Source organism: Salvelinus fontinalis, chromosome 36 (genome assembly GCF_029448725.1).
Source record: "Salvelinus fontinalis isolate EN_2023a chromosome 36, ASM2944872v1, whole genome shotgun sequence".
NCBI lineage: Eukaryota > Metazoa > Chordata > Actinopteri > Salmoniformes > Salmonidae > Salvelinus > Salvelinus fontinalis.
In genome coordinates this window covers 31,292,922-31,302,807 of record NC_074700.1, presented here as the reverse complement: position 1 = coordinate 31,302,807, position 9,886 = coordinate 31,292,922, and the positions used below count along the sequence as shown (strand labels likewise).

Below are 9,886 nucleotides of genomic sequence, written 5' to 3'. Positions count from 1 at the left end.
GGGGGATGTTAAGGCGGTAAGAGAAGCGACTATCTGGCTAAAGTTGCGAACGAAACGCCTGTAGAAATTGGCGAATCCCAGAAACCTCTGTAGGGCCTTACGGGAATCTGGGCTTGGCCAATCCACCACAGCCTTAACCTTGTCAGGATCCATGCGAATACCTTCAGTCGAGACGATGTAACCTAGGAATGGAACGGATTGTGCATGGAAAATGCATTTTTCCGCCTTGACAAAAAGTCCATTCTCCAACAACCTCTGAAGCACTCGTCTGACGTGCTGAACGTGTTCCTGGAGAGAAGAAGAAAAAATCAGTATGTCATCCAGGTAAACATATATGAACTGATCAATCATATCTCTCAGCACGTCATTGACGAGTGCCTGGAAAACCGCTGGGGAGTTGGATAACCCAAAAGGCATGACCAAATACTCGAAGTGCCCTCTGGGGGTGTTAAACGCGGTCTTCCATTCGTCCCCCCTCCTTATGCGAACCAAATGATAAGCATTACGTAAATCCAACTTAGTGAACACGGATGCTCCCTGTAACCTCTCAAAGGCTGAGGACATCAACGGTAAGGGATAGGTATTCTTCACTGTGATGTTATTCAACCCACGGTAATCAATGCAAGGACGCAGAGATCCGTCCTTCTTCCCCACAAAGAAGAACCCCGCCCCCGCTGGAGAAGAGGAAGGACGAATGAATCCAGATGCCAGAGAATCAGAGATGTATCTCTCCATAGCCTCTCTCTCAGGAACAGAGAGTGAATATAACTTGCCTTTAGGCGGAGACTCACCTGGCAATAATTCTATTGCACAGTCATAGGGACGATGCAGAGGAAGAGAAGCAGCACGGGACTTGCTGAACACCTCCTTCAGGTCGAGGTATTCCACGGGCACGTTAGACAAATCTACTGCCTCCTCTAGAAACACAGAATCAGACACAGATGAACAAGCAGACACTAAACAGGACTCAAGACACTTGTTACTCCACATAGATATAGAGTTATGACCCCAGTCAACTCTGGGGTTGTGTTGGGTGAGCCAAGGGTGGCCGAGAACTAATGGTGCAAGGGGTGAGTCCATGAGTAGAAATGATAGTGTCTCAGTGTGATTGCCAGAAGTGATGAGTGTGATAGGTTCAGTGGTGTGAGAAATGTTGGGGAGTTCTTGACCATTGAGAGCGTTGACGGATATCTTGTGCGTGAGTGAGGTGATAGGAATCTGGAGCTTGTGAGCGAGCTTGAAGTCCATGAAATTACCCTCTGCTCCTGAGTCCAGTAAAGCTTGGGTGTCGTGCGTGTGGGTGGCCCATCTTAGTCTTACCGGGAGGAGAGTAGATGATGAGGTCTTCTCTGTGATGACACCACCCGATAGTAGCCTTATACTTACTACCGGGCCTGATCTTTTACCGGACAGGAGTGGATAAAGTGGCCCGCTCTACCACAGTAGAGACAAAGTCCTTGGGATCTCCGCCTCTCCCTCTCCTCCCGGGAGAGACGAGCTCTCCCCACCTGCATGGGTTCGTGAGCGGAGGCTGAACTGGCCGTGTTCCCGCTGCTGGCATGCCAACCCTCCGTGTCGTTATACTGTCTGTTAGGGTATGCTCGGCGGCCAATACGACTCAGACGAGCGTCGACCCTCAATGCTAGTTCCACTAGTCCATTTAAACTCCTGGGAAGGTCCAGAACATAAATCTCCTTCTGGATCCGGTCCTCCAGCCCATGCAGGAACATGTCCCACTGCGCCTCCTCGTTCCACTGACATTCTGCGGCCAGAGTGCGGAATTGAATGGAGTATTCCGATACTGAACGGTCTCCTTGGCGAAGGTCAGCGAGTAGTCTGGCCGCCTCCCTACCCGCCACAGCCCGATCGAAGACCCTTCTCATCTCCTCGGAGAGTGTCTGGAAGGAGGTGCAGCATGGGTCCTGGTTCGCCCACACCGCCGATCCCCAAAGGGCCGCTTTGCCTGATAGCAGTGTGAGTACGAATGCTACCTTAGACTGTTCACGGTTGAAGGTCCGTGGCTGCAACGAGAAATGCATGGAACATCTCGTCAGAAAAGCTCTGCAATAGTCAGGATCACCTGAATAACCCTCTGGTGTCGGTAGCCGTGGCTCTAGCTGGGAATCCGGCTCTGGCGGGGCGTGTTGAACTGCCGGTGTAGGTGGCGCAGCGAGACCCCCCAGATGTTGTAATTGTTGGGTCAGCTGGGATACCTGCGTCGCAATGGCTTGTACTGCCCGACCTGTGCTAGAGATGTTCTCCTCTTGTTGGTCCATTCTCGTGATACTGCGGGAAATGAATTCGGTCAGACTCGTTGAACTCGCTGCATCCATGATGTGGTCAGATCGTTCTGTCACAATACAGAGGCGGATGCAAGATGCAAGCAACGATGGTTTAATGAAATAGTTTACAGCATCAACAGGACAGACAGAATATACTCAGACAGAATCCAACCCAGGGCCTAGGGCACATCCTCTGATGATAGCGTGCTGAGAAATCCAAGGGAGTGAGTCCGGCTGGGTAGGAAGGAGCACAGCAGATAATCCCCACAAGGGCTGCGAGAGAAAGAGCACTGACACACGACACAACCTCAGGGAAGAAACAACGATCTGACAACAAGAAACACAGGTTACAGAACATATAAAGGGGAAGATAATTAATTCCAGCTGGCGCAGACAATCAGGCCAAGATTGGAAACCACGCCCACACAAACACAGGAGAGAGAGAGAGAGAGAGAGAGAGAGAGGCAGTGGATTCATGAACCGTGACACCATGGTGGGGTGACTGAATTTAATATGCATTTACACACCAACACTAACCATGGTGGGGTGACTGAATTTAATAGTTACACACCAACACTAACCATGGTGGGGTGACTGAATTTAACAGTTACACACCAACACTAACCATGGTGGGGTGACTGAATTTAATATACAGTTATACACCAAAACTAACCATGGTGGGGTGACTGAATTTAATATACATTTACACACCAACACTAACCATGGTGGGGTGACTGAATTTAATATACAGTTATACACCAAAACTAACCATCGTGGTGTGACTGAATTTAATATACAGTTATACAACAACACTAACCATGGTGGGGTGACTGAATTTAATATACAGTTACACACCAACACTAACCATGGTGGGGTGACTGAATTTAATATACAGTTATACAACAACACTAACCATGGTGGGGTGACGGAATTTAATATACAGTTACACACCAACACTAACCATGGTGGGGTGACTGAATTTAATATACAGTTATACAACAACACTAACCATGGTGGGGTGACTGAATTTAATATACAGTTACACACCAACACTAACCATGGTGGGGTGACTGAATTTAACAGTTACACACCAACACTAACCATGGTGGGGTAACTGAATTTTATATACAGTTATACAACAACACTAACCATGGTGGGGTGACTGAATTTAACAGTTACACACCAACAATAACCATGGTGGGGTGACTGATTTTAATATACATTTACACACCAACACTAACCATGGTGGGGTGACTGAATTTAATAGTTACACACCAACACTAACCATGGTGAGGTGACTGAATTTAACAGTTACACACCAACACTAACCATGGTGGGGTGACTGAATTTAATATACAGTTATACACCAACACTAACCAGGGTGGGGTGACTGAATTTAATATACAGTTATACACCAAAACAAACCATGGTGGGGTGACTGAATTTAATATAGAGAGTTATACAACAACACTAACCATGGTGGGGTGACTGAATTTAATATACATTTACACACCAACACTAACCATGGTGGGGTGACTGAATTTAATATACAGTTATACAACAACACTAACCATGGTGGGGTGACTGAATTTAATATACAGTTACACACCAACACTAACCATGGTGGGGTGACTGAATTTAACAGTTACACACCAACACTAACCATGGTGGGGTAACTGAATTTTATATACAGTTATACACCAACACTAACCATGGTGGGGTGACTGAATTTAACAGTTACACACCAACACTAACCATGGTGGGGTGACTGAATTTAATATACAGTTATACACCAACACTAACCAGGGTGGGGTGACTGAATTTAATATACAGTTATACACCAAAACTAACCATGGTGGGGTGACTGAATTTAATATACAGTTATACAACAACACTAACCATGGTGGGGTGACTGAATTTAATAGTTACACACCAACACTAACCATGGTGGGGTGACTGATTTTAACAGTTACATACCAACACTAACCATGGTGGGGTGACTGAATTTAACAGTTACACACCAACACTAACCATGGTGGGGTGACTGAATTTAACAGTTATACACCAACACTAACCATGGTGGGGTGACTGAATTTAACAGTTATACACCAACACTAACCATGGTGGGGTGACTGAATTTAATAGTTACACACCAACACTAACCATGGTGGGATTACTGAATTTAACAGTTACACACCAACACTAACCATGGTGGGATTACTGAATTTAACAGTTACACACCAACACTAACCATGGTGGGGTGACTGAATTTAATATACAGTTACACACCAACACTAACCATGGTGGGATGACTGAATTTAATAGTTACACACCAACACTAACCATGGTGGGATTACTGAATTTAACAGTTACACACCAACACTAACCATGGTGGGATTACTGAATTTAACAGTTACACACCAACACTAACCATGGTGGGGTGACTGAATTTAACAGTTATACACCAACACTAACCATGGTGGGGTGACTGAATTTAACAGTTATACACCAACACTAACCATGGTGGGGTGACTGAATTTAATATACAGTTATACAACAACACTAACCATGGTGGGGTGACTGAATTTAATATACAGTTACACACCAACACTAACCATGGTGGGGTGACTGAATTTAACAGTTACACACCAACACTAACCATGGTGGGGTAACTGAATTTTATATACAGTTATACAACAACACTAACCATGGTGGGGTGACTGAATTTAACAGTTACACACCAACAATAACCATGGTGGGGTGACTGATTTTAATATACATTTACACACCAACACTAACCATGGTGGGGTGACTGAATTTAATAGTTACACACCAACACTAACCATGGTGAGGTGACTGAATTTAACAGTTACACACCAACACTAACGATGGTGGGGTGACTGAATTTAATATACAGTTATACAACAACACTAACCATGGTGGGGTGACTGAATTTAATAGTTACACACCAACACTAACCATGGTGGGGTGACTGAATTTAACAGTTACATACCAACACTAACCATGGTGGGGTGACTGAATGTAACAGTTACACACCAACACTAACTATGGTGGGGTGACTGAATTTAACAGTTACACACCAACACTAACCATGGTGGGATTACTGAATTTAACAGTTACACACCAACACTAACCATGGTGGGATTACTGAATTTAACAGTTACACACCAACACTAACCATGGTGGGGTGACTGAATTTAACAGTTATACACCAACACTAACCATGGTGGGGTGACTGAATTTAACAGTTATACACCAACACTAACCATGGTGGGGTGACTGAATTTAACAGTTATACACCAACACCAACCATGGTGGGGTGACTGAATTTAACAGTTACACACCAACACTAACCATGGTGGAGTGTTCTTCCAGCTGATCTTCTCTGAGCTGGAGATTGCCCAGCATGCTCTGCTCCACTTCACCGGTGAGCGGAGCTACCACCTTTGATATTGATTAACTACAAATACTTCACGTCCTTTGTATCAATATCTGCTGCAGCCGAGAGGTTTTTGGGGCTCCAAGACTTCACAGCAGAAGCACTACAAGACTTTTGTCACCAGGAAATGTCCTGCCCTCACAGGAGGATTCTGAGGCTGTGTTGGACCTGATTAGAATGAGGTTTTTACAGAAAAGCAGGTTGATTTTGTTTAGTTCATTTCTTTTTTGGTAGTTTGTGTGATATTTGATTTATTTTTACCCATATGTTATTTTTGGGGATCCTTATCCACCCACACAGTAGGTGGCGGAATGCACATTTAGTTGTTGCGAATGCCATTATACCATAGAAGAAGAGAGAGAGACAGACAGACAGACAGACAGACAGACAACGGTCTAGACACCCTCAGGCAGTGATGCCAACTTAGCAATTTTGTTGCTATATTTAGCAACTTTTTTTCCAAACAGCACCTAAAAACAAATGTAGCTAATTTTAAAAATGTATTTGGAACTTGTGGCAACTTTTGAAAAATTACTCAAACGCTAAAACGCACATATTTTCCCTCTAAATGACACAAAACCGATTTTCTCTGTCACAACACACGTGCCTGGCTGCAAAAGTGCATTGTGAGTGACGCCAGCAGCAATTTCAGCAAATTGCAAATCATTGTTGGCTGACTGCAGCAGCAGTAGTATGTGTTCGACGAGATCTTGAACAGAACTTACAACAATCAACATGTCTCAATCAAAATTGTACAGCCAGAAGTACAGAAAAGAGTGGGAGTACCTGGATTTAAAGGGTGGCTGAAGCCAGTAATTGGGGATGATTGTTGGGCATACTGTGCGTACTGCAAATCAGATATGCTTGCAAAAATGTATGACATCAAAAAACATTATGCTACAGCAAAGCATATAAATAAATCAAAACCGTACAACCCCACAACGCAGTCTACATTACCACAGTTGGTTAAAAAAGTGGATAACTGCAAAAGCTACTATGGCAATGGCCACTGCAGAGCATTGTTCGCTGCTAGCATGCGACCATTTAGGTATGGCTTGCAAAGTTGCCTTTTCAGATTCTGTGGCAGCAACAAACTTCCAAATGCACTGCACCAAGTTACACAGAAATGATTAGGGGAATACTGGCTCCTTATTTTCTCAAAAGGGTAACATCAGATGTGGGGGATGAGAAGTTCAGTCTCCTTTTGGATGAGTCCACTGATGTCAGTGTCTCGAAATACCTGGGTGTGGTGATTCGGTATTTCAGTGCTTAAAAAAGAACCGTTGTGTCCACATTTCTCAGGCTGGTTGTCTGGGAGGGTGGCGATGGCAGATCAATAGCAAAGGCGGTAGTTGAGTTTCTTGAGAAGGGCAACCTTAAAAAAGAGAATCTTCACAGTATTGGCACTAATAATGCGTCTGTGATGACTGGGGTACACAACGGGGTGCACATGATTTTAAAGGTAGAATGTGCATTGCCCAATTTGGTACTCATCCGTGATGTGTGCCATTCTTTACAATTGGCTGTCTCTGCAGCATCCAAAGAAACCATCCCTAGGAGTGTTGAGTACTTAATCAGGGAAACCTACAACTGGTTTTCCATTTCCCCAAAATGGCGCGAGGCGTACAAAGCAGTGTATGCCACCATTAATTGTGTCCAGAAACCCCTGCAGGTCACCAAAGTGTGTGCCACACGTTGGCTATCGATTGAGTCTGCGGTAACTCGTATATTGAGCCAGTGGGAAGAACTGAAACTCCACTTTGAGTTGACCAAGGCCAGTGAGCGTTGCTACATGGTGGATGTTCTCCACACCATGTACATGGACAAGACCAACTATGTCTACCTGACATTCTTGAAATCAAGTTGCAGTGAAGTAATTTGAGGGAGAGCAAACAGATCCTGTCAAGCTTTTGGACAATCTGGTACACCTCTTAACATCAATTTGCAGCAGAGTAGTCAACCCTATGGCAAAAATGGATGTCCTGAATGATGCCATTGATGGACATCTCAGTCCATCACCATGTACCAACTCAGTCTTGCGCCAGAGGACAAAAAGGTATTTCGGAGACAGTGCATCAACTACATTGTTGCTTTAAGCAAGGAGCTGCAAGCAAGGCTCCCAGACAACCTTGAAGCCTTGCGAAACAACATGGCCTTGTTCAGTGTTAAGGAAACGCTAAAGCACAACAAAGGCACCACTGAAATTATTAAAGTAGCTGAGCTACTGGGGTACCAGCCCCAAACAATTGATAAAATTGTTTCCCAATGGAGAAACATCCAGCTGTTTAGGTGGGACTCAACTGAAAATACAGTCGAGTTTTGGAGTGAACTCAATAACTACACGGACTCTTCCGGGTCAAATCCATTTGAAGAACTGTGCAAAGCTGCACTCGCTGCCCTCTCCTTGCCACACTCAAATGCGGAGGTTGAACGGCTGTTCAGTCAAATGAGTGTGGTCAAGTCAAAGTTAAGAAATAGAATGTCACTGCACACTCTCAACTCCATACTCCTGGTGCGGTATGGACTGAAGCTGGCTGGTGAAACCTGTTACCAGCATAAACTACCAAGTGAAGTTCTGCAGCAGTTTGGCACCACAGCAGCATACAGCTTTAAAGCCACTCCATCCTCTACTGCTGGTTCCAGCTCCGTGACAATGCAGTTGGACAGTGAAGAGGATTTCCTTGCCAATCTATGACTCATCATATTTACAGTACGTAGGCAAGGAGTGGGCTTTCTGGAACTGGCGGAGACACACAGCTGATGGTGGCAGTGTGTACTGCAGTGGGTGCGAAAACAGTGGCAATATCTGAAGGAAACCATCGAGCAGCTAGCCAGCCAAGCAGCACAACAACCTGGAGAGAGCTGGAGAGAGATGCCTAGCACATACATCATTATTTGAGTTAAGTTGCTTATTCAATAAGATAGCATATATACCTTGTTATTTGCCTGTACCTATAATTGTTGATCAGTTAGGTAGCATGTTAACTAACTACCAATACACTGCTTAAAACTAGGATTGTTCAGAATGTGTAGGTTTACTAGTTATAAATAAAATGTAATTGTTCAATAATGTGTAATTGTTCAATAATTCAATGTGTTGTGTTTAAAAATAAAAATGTGATAATATAAAATGTGTTGTGTTTATATTACTTTTACAAATAAAAGTATATGATAATAAACAAACAAATCTAAACTAACAAATGTCAAATCATATTTTTCGCCGAGATAATTTTTATATGTTATTTTTTTCATGTGATATTTATATATATTTTTTCACTTTTTTTATTTTTATTAACAGTAACATGCAAAACATAAACATAACAGTCAGAGGGATTCCACAAAGAAATGATAAAAAAATAAAATAAAACTCATCCACATTATATCAATTAAAATACAGGCATATAGCGAAGAATTTTTTTTGACATTTTGTTTTGTATACGTTTCAAAGACTCTAAATAGTTTTACAAATCAGATAAAAAAATTAAGAAAAGGGCCTTTTTCTTCATACATTTTGATTTGTGTATGAAAAATGTTCCAAATAAAATAAAGAGATTTATGACATATTCACATTCAATTGTGGAATCAGTGTAGAAAAATAATGTCAAACTTAGATTTCAATGGTTGTATGCAAAATGAGGACAAGATATAGTTTTACATCAGTCCAGAACACTTCACTATATAACAATGACAGAATAAGTGTTCAATTAGAGTCTACGTAATGACGTTACGCAGTTTTACGTTATTATGTATTGACGGCATCACGCAATGACATCATAACGTCTATTAGCAACAAATCAACTTCCTCTGGAAATTAGTTGGCAACACTGAGCGGAATGCGGCGAAAGCACCTACCGGTAACTTAGCATTCAATCTAAAGCCATCCTTTTGTTTCAACTCCTCCACTGATCTTTAGAATTTACCCTAGACAAATTATGGACTTCTAGTATCAAACATGTTTTGTTCTGATTTGTTTATTTCATGTTCAGGCCGATATCTGGCTGTTAGCATTGCAACGTCTTTCGATGATGAGAATTTTCACAGACCTGTTCTGAATACCTGATTGTACTTTAGTATTTCTGATGAGAGACTTGCAAATGTATTAGAATAAAAAAAAAACGTGTTTCGAAATGCTGCGTTCGCAGAA

The 9,886-nt window shown here is 42.8% G+C and overlaps 1 protein-coding gene across 10 annotated transcripts in view; it reads left to right on the top strand.

Moving 5' to 3' along the window:
* The first annotated feature begins 4,590 nt into the window (after positions 1-4,590).
* The window catches only part of LOC129835759 (piggyBac transposable element-derived protein 4-like), a 37,534-nt gene continuing 32,238 nt past the window's right edge, over positions 4,591-9,886 (top strand). For 6 of the 10 annotated variants that reach the window (XM_055901526.1, XM_055901529.1, XM_055901525.1 and 3 more), the window contains exon 1: positions 4,591-9,596. The gene's annotated coding sequence lies outside the window, so the exon portion shown is untranslated. The remainder of the gene's footprint in view (positions 9,597-9,886) is intronic. The other 4 variants (XM_055901533.1, XR_008756513.1, XR_008756512.1 and 1 more) reach the window with 4 other exon arrangements.